Genomic DNA, 6000 nt, shown 5'->3' with positions numbered 1-6000 from the left:
GAGGAAACGTGAATCCAGCATCCCTTCTCCCAGGTTAAGTGAACTCGGAGGCTACTCGAGGCAAGACTGAAACGATACTGGATGAATAATAGTGACCATGAATGTTGGGAAAAATTCCGACATCACTTGTTTTCAACTTACAAGTGTTAAGGTCCAGCAAACACAGTTAGTCGTCCTGGCTGTTTGGCATTTGGGTAAGTGTTTCAGCATCGACGGGTATGTAGGAAAAAAAAATGTGCTTTGAATCGGTACAAATAGCGAATTGGAATAGCTGAGTATCATTTAATATTACCAGATAAAGAATAAGAAAAGATGTTTCTATCTCCTCTGCCCTTTGGTAGTCGCTGCACGCCAGGCAGAGCAGTGACTGTAAACACAGACAATGAGGACACACTTTAAAACAAATAGTTGGTTGCAATAACTGCAGTGTGGGAGGGATGGCTGACCTTTCCTGGCATACAGTTTGCTTTGCCTGAGGAGATTCAATTTTTCAATGTGATCATCTTCTTGGCCAAATCTCCCTTTTCTGAGAGCATTTTTATACTTGTGGGCTGCTGTCAGCTCTTGCCTCGCTCTTCCTGCCCTTGCTTCCCTTTCATGGCAAATTGAAAATATCCTACTGTAAGCACTTCATTTCTGGTGTCACTCCAGTTCCAGCTGGTGGAAGCCAGGGTGCCCGTGAGTGGCGACGTCCACAGCCAAACCCAAGGCCGAGGCCTTGACCAAGGACCTCCCTGCTGCCTTGAGAGGGCTCCTTTATTTGATTGGCCATTGTAAAGAGAACAATAGTCACCTTCTTCAGGGGAGGGGGTAAAATGTAAGAACTGTGTTTGCTTCGATATTATCATTTTGAGATAAGATGCTTAAAGCCAGGAATGAATTAAGGAAAAGAACAGAAGTATCAAAGATTTGGTCGTGCGGAAAACAGAGAGGGCAGCCATGAAGGGGAATTAGTTTTTTTTTCTGATGACTTGCTGTTTATTTTATCTTTTAAATATTTATTTATTCATGTATTTTATGTGCATGAGTGCCCTATTTGCATGCATGCATATATGACCGAAGAGGGCGTCAGACACCATTATACATGGTTGCTGGGAATTGAACTCAGGACTTCTGGAAGAACAGCTGGTGCTCTTAACCACTGAATCTTCCCTTCAGCCCCTTATTTATTTATTTATTTATTTATTTATTTATTTATTTTCACTCTTGAAAAGATTTGCTTTCTAGAAAAGAATGAATAGATTAACCAAAATAAAATGTCTTGGCGACAGGAAAGAAATAAAGATTTGCTTTATATTCTGATTGCATCTTCCTCTCCCTCCTCTCCCCTGAGTCAGTCTCTCTCTCTCTCTCTCTCTCTCTCTCTCTCTCTCTCTCTCTCTCTCTCTCTTTTATTCACACACACACACACACACACACACACACACACACACACACACCCCACCCCTCCTCCTCTATCCTCCCTTTCTTCTCAGAAAAGGGACCTCCCATGGATGTCAATCTGCCTTGGCCTATCCAGTTGTAGTAGGAGTAGCTGCATCTTTGTCTTTGTGGCTAAGCAAAGCAGCCAACTTAGGGGAAAGGGATCCACAGGCAGGCAGCAGAGTCAGAGACAGTCCCTGCTTCTGCCTTAGGAGTCCCCTGGGAAGACCGAGCTAACCTCTATTACGCATGTGCAAAGGGCCCAGGTCTGTCCCATGCATTCTCCTTGTTTGTCAGTTCAGTCTCCGTGGGTCCCCGTGACGCAGGTTAGTTGCTGCTGTTGGTTTTCCTACGGTGTCTTTGACTTCTCTAGCTCCTTCAATCCTCTCTCTCTCTCTCTCTCTCTCTCTCTCTCTCTCTCTCTCTCTCTCTCTCTCTCTCTCTCTCTCTCTTCAGTAGGATTCCCAAAACTCCACTTACCGTTTGGCTGTGGGTCTCTACCTCTGCCTCCATTGGTTTCTGGGTGAAGCCTCTCAGATGACAGTTACGCTAGGCACCTGAGTGTAAGGGACCGCAGAGTATCAGTAACAGCGTCAGGGATGGGCTCTCTCTCATGGCGTGGGTCTCAGGCGACATCATTGGTTGGCCTTTCGCTCAATCTCCGCTCCATCTTCCCCGGGTACATCTTCTAGGCAGGACAAATCTAAGACTCTGGCTTGGTTGGAGTCTCTTGGTGTCTCAGTCCTTCTGTTAGAAGTCTTTTCTGGGTATGGGAGTGGCTTCTTCAGGTCCCATGTCCCCCATCGCTAGGTGTCTTAGATAGGGTCACCCTCATAGTTTCCTGGGAATTTCCACGGTCCTAGGTTTCCAGCTGGTCCCAGAGATGTGCTCTCACCATTCCAGTTCTCCCTGGGGATACTGATCTCCTCCCACTTGATCCATCCTGCTCCCCTCCCTAACCTCTCCCTGACCCAGTTCCCTCCCTCCATCTGCCCCCCCCATGTCTATTCTATTTCCAAAGGGGAATTACTTTTTAAAATAGTTTCTTTCAAGAATTTCCTTTTCAGCTGAGTATTATGGGTTTTTCTATAATTCCAGGACTCAGGAGGCAGGAGGATAATGAGTTTTTAAAGCCAGACTGAGCTGCGTAGTAAAACTGCCTCAATCCCTCAACTCAAACCCAGCCACAAAATTAATAATGACGATGACGACACAACGACACTCAAACCAACGTGGAGAGATTCAGCGCTAAGAAGGCAGATCTCAGAGAGGGTAAATGACAGTAGCAAGGTCTCTCTGTAATAGGAGGCAAGTTGAAAGATTTAAACTAAGTCTCACTCTAGAGCACATGACCTGTGTGACTGGTACTAGACAGAGTATGAAACATGGAAGGGTCTAGAAACAGAGGCCAGTGCAGCCCTGGGGAAAACTGCCTTGAGGAAATCCTGGGTGGGGGTTAGGACTGAAGAGAGAAAGAGTGGTTAGAGGGAAGCAGAAGAGGGTGTGGTATAGAACACAAAATTGAGCAAACACATGAAGCTGAGGAAAATATTTTTTTAAAAAGTTTTTAAAAAGTAACTGAAAGTCTCTCACTTCCCAGGTCTCTGGTACATTCTAGACAGTCCTCCCAACCTCCTTCCTTTCTGCTGGCCCTTCTTTCTGCTGGTCCTCAAGGCAATCAGTCCTGTTACCTCTCTTCCCCTCCCTGTCCCCTTACCAGCCCACATCCCTCCTCCACATCCCCCTCCTGTGATTGCTTTCTGCTCCCTCCCAAGTGGGCTTGAGGTGTTCTCACTTGGGCCCTTTGCCTTGTTCACCTTCTTGAGTTCTGTGGATTGTATCCTGGGTATTCTGACTCAAAGGGAGGACCGTGGATGAAATGCTCTTCAGTGAGGAGAGGGGACTTGTACAGCCCACCTCTAGTAGAAAGACGGAATCAAGAGAGGGATGGGGTTGCTATCCCACAGTCAAAAACTCTGACCCAGAATCGTTCCTGTCTGCAAGAACTGCAGGGACGAAAATGGAGAGGCGCCTGAGAAAAGGAGGCCCAGCGACAGGCCCTAAGTGGGATCCATCTTAAGGGGAGGCCTTAAGGCCTAACACTATTACTGATGTGGTGTGTTCACAAAAGGGGGGGGGCTATCATGACTGCCCTTGGAAAGACCCAACAAGCAGCTGAAAGAGTCAGATGCAGATATGTGCACCTAACGAATGGACAGAAGCTGGTGGGCCCTGAGGTTGAATTAGGGAAAAGCTGGAAGAAGCTGAGGAGGAGGGTGATTCTATAAGAAGACCAGCAGTCTCAACTAACCTGGACCTCTGAGGTTTCTCAGACACTGAGCCACCAACCTGGTAGCATACACCAGCTGATCCGAGCCCTCCTCCCCCAAACCCCGCCTCCCCGCCAGACATATACAGCAGAGGACTGCGGGGGCTGGACTCAGTCAAAGAAGAAGCATCTAACTTTCAAGAGACTTGAGGCCTCAGGGAGTGGGAAGGTCTGGTGGGGTGAGGATTGGGGGTGGGGACATCCTCTTGTCTGAGGTTAAAAAAGGGCATGGGACATGTGAAAAGTCAGAGGGTGAACCAGAAGAGGATAAAATCTGGACTATAAAAAAAAGTTTTTAAAGAATAAATTTAAAAAAAAGGAAGAAAAGCATCCAAAAGCCTCTAACAAAACAAAAAACAAAACCAACCAACAAACCAAACAAACAAATAAAAAAAATGGCCGAAAATTCAGTGTGACTCAGATGGAGACTATGGAGAATAAGCAAAACCACGCAAGGCAAGGATTAGACTAAGCAGGTGGCTGGGCAGAGATCTTTAGTTGCACAGTGCAGCTCGTAATTCATCCCATCCAGCTTGCCCTGTCAGTGATGGGGGAGTTCAGAGAAAGGAAAGTCCAAGATGAGCACGGGCTCCTTAAGTCGCCTTTGTAGAGGTAACACTATGATGATGGTGTCTTTTTAACCTCCCCCCAACAGTCTTTCCTGGGGTTGATCTTTGGACACAGACCTGGATCTGAGTGTAGAAGAGTCAGCTGGTGGATCAGCAGTATTCGGTCATTCCGGAAACTCAGGGTTATCTCCTCCCTCAGTCAACACAGTTGCCAGTCCAGACCCGGACAAGCCTGCAAAAATGTTTTACCCATTGACTAATTGGGTGGCTTATATGGGCCAAAAAGCAGGCTCTGAAGCTGCTGCTGCAGGTTTTAAGAAGAAGATAGCTTGAGCTTCTAAAGGAAAGGAAGGCATTTACATTTTTGATCTTGAGTTTCATTTGTTCTAGGCAGGGCAAAGCCACGCTGTGTATCATGTATGTCTTTCTGTGATGCTCAGATACATATGAGCTGTTCAACCGTCTATTCTTCGTTTAGTTTTAGATGTACCACATTAAGCTGGCCTCTTTTGAAGGGAAATCTTTCCAGCTTCTCATTAAAAAAAAAAACAAAAAAACACGCATTAAGATTTAGGTGAAAGCATACTTCATTGTCACCGAACTGGAGCTGTTTCCAAAACTAAGAAACACAGTCTGTTGGGCTTATGAAAACACCAGCACTCGGAGGTTCTCAGCAAGAAACAGTAAACAGGTAGCCTGCCTAGGAATCTAGGAGCCAGTGATCTGAGCTTGGTCCGTGAGGAGTGCGGGATGCACAGCTTACATACAGGGTATTATGTGAGCTGCGGAGGATGTCTATAAACTCGAATTGTGCGAGCTTGTGGGGCAGAGAAGACAGCAGTACTCCCTGGTCAGATCTGGGCTAAAATGAATTCATTTATTCAGCCCGGTGTGTGCTGAGGACTTACTGTGTGTTAAGTCCCTTGTGACATGTGGAGCGAAGCGAGAAACAGAGAGACAAAATATCCCTTGATGTAACACTCATGTTCGTTTTGAATCTGTAGACGCTTTACCATCTTTACAACAGCATTTGTAAAAAGTCTTCCAGAAAGGAGTCACCGTGGAGAGCTGCATCCAAATTGTGTCTAGCCTCTAATTTTATACGACTCAAGAAGACTTTTCTTACATTTTGAACCTAGTTGGGAAAATGGGGGTAAAACTTCACGATATAAAACAAGATGAAATTTAAAATTCTAGGTGTAAAGTTGTACTGGAACAAGGTCCTGCTCCTTTGCTTGTATGGTCATACCCGGTGGCTACTTTCCCTCTGCAATGGCTGAGCTCAGCGCCTCCCACAGAGACAGCAAGGCTTGAGATGTCTAAATTATTTGTTCTTTGGCCCTTTACAGACGGACACCTGATCTCAAGTCTGCAGCTCTTTATGACCTTTTCTGTCAGTTCATCCTGTCTTGGATCCTCCACTTCCATTGCTCTTGTCAAGCAAAACAGTATTCTCCCTGTTGCCAGTTCCAGGGATTACCCTGTTACTCGACCTTTCAACAGAGTTATTCATGGTCACTGTTTCTCTTCTAACTTTTTTTTTTTCTTCTTCCTTTTTGGCTTTTATAACACGACGTTGACCTTCTTATTTCTAGCGCTCAACTCCTCCCCCACTGTCTATAATGTACAAGGTATAGAAGCACCGGCTATACACGTCCAGCCTGTACTTACGTTTCATAA

This window comes from Rattus rattus, chromosome 9 (assembly GCF_011064425.1).
Source record: "Rattus rattus isolate New Zealand chromosome 9, Rrattus_CSIRO_v1, whole genome shotgun sequence".
Taxonomy (NCBI): domain Eukaryota; kingdom Metazoa; phylum Chordata; class Mammalia; order Rodentia; family Muridae; genus Rattus; species Rattus rattus.
The sequence above is the reverse complement of the archived record's forward strand: the minus strand, read 5'-3'. Positions refer to the sequence as shown.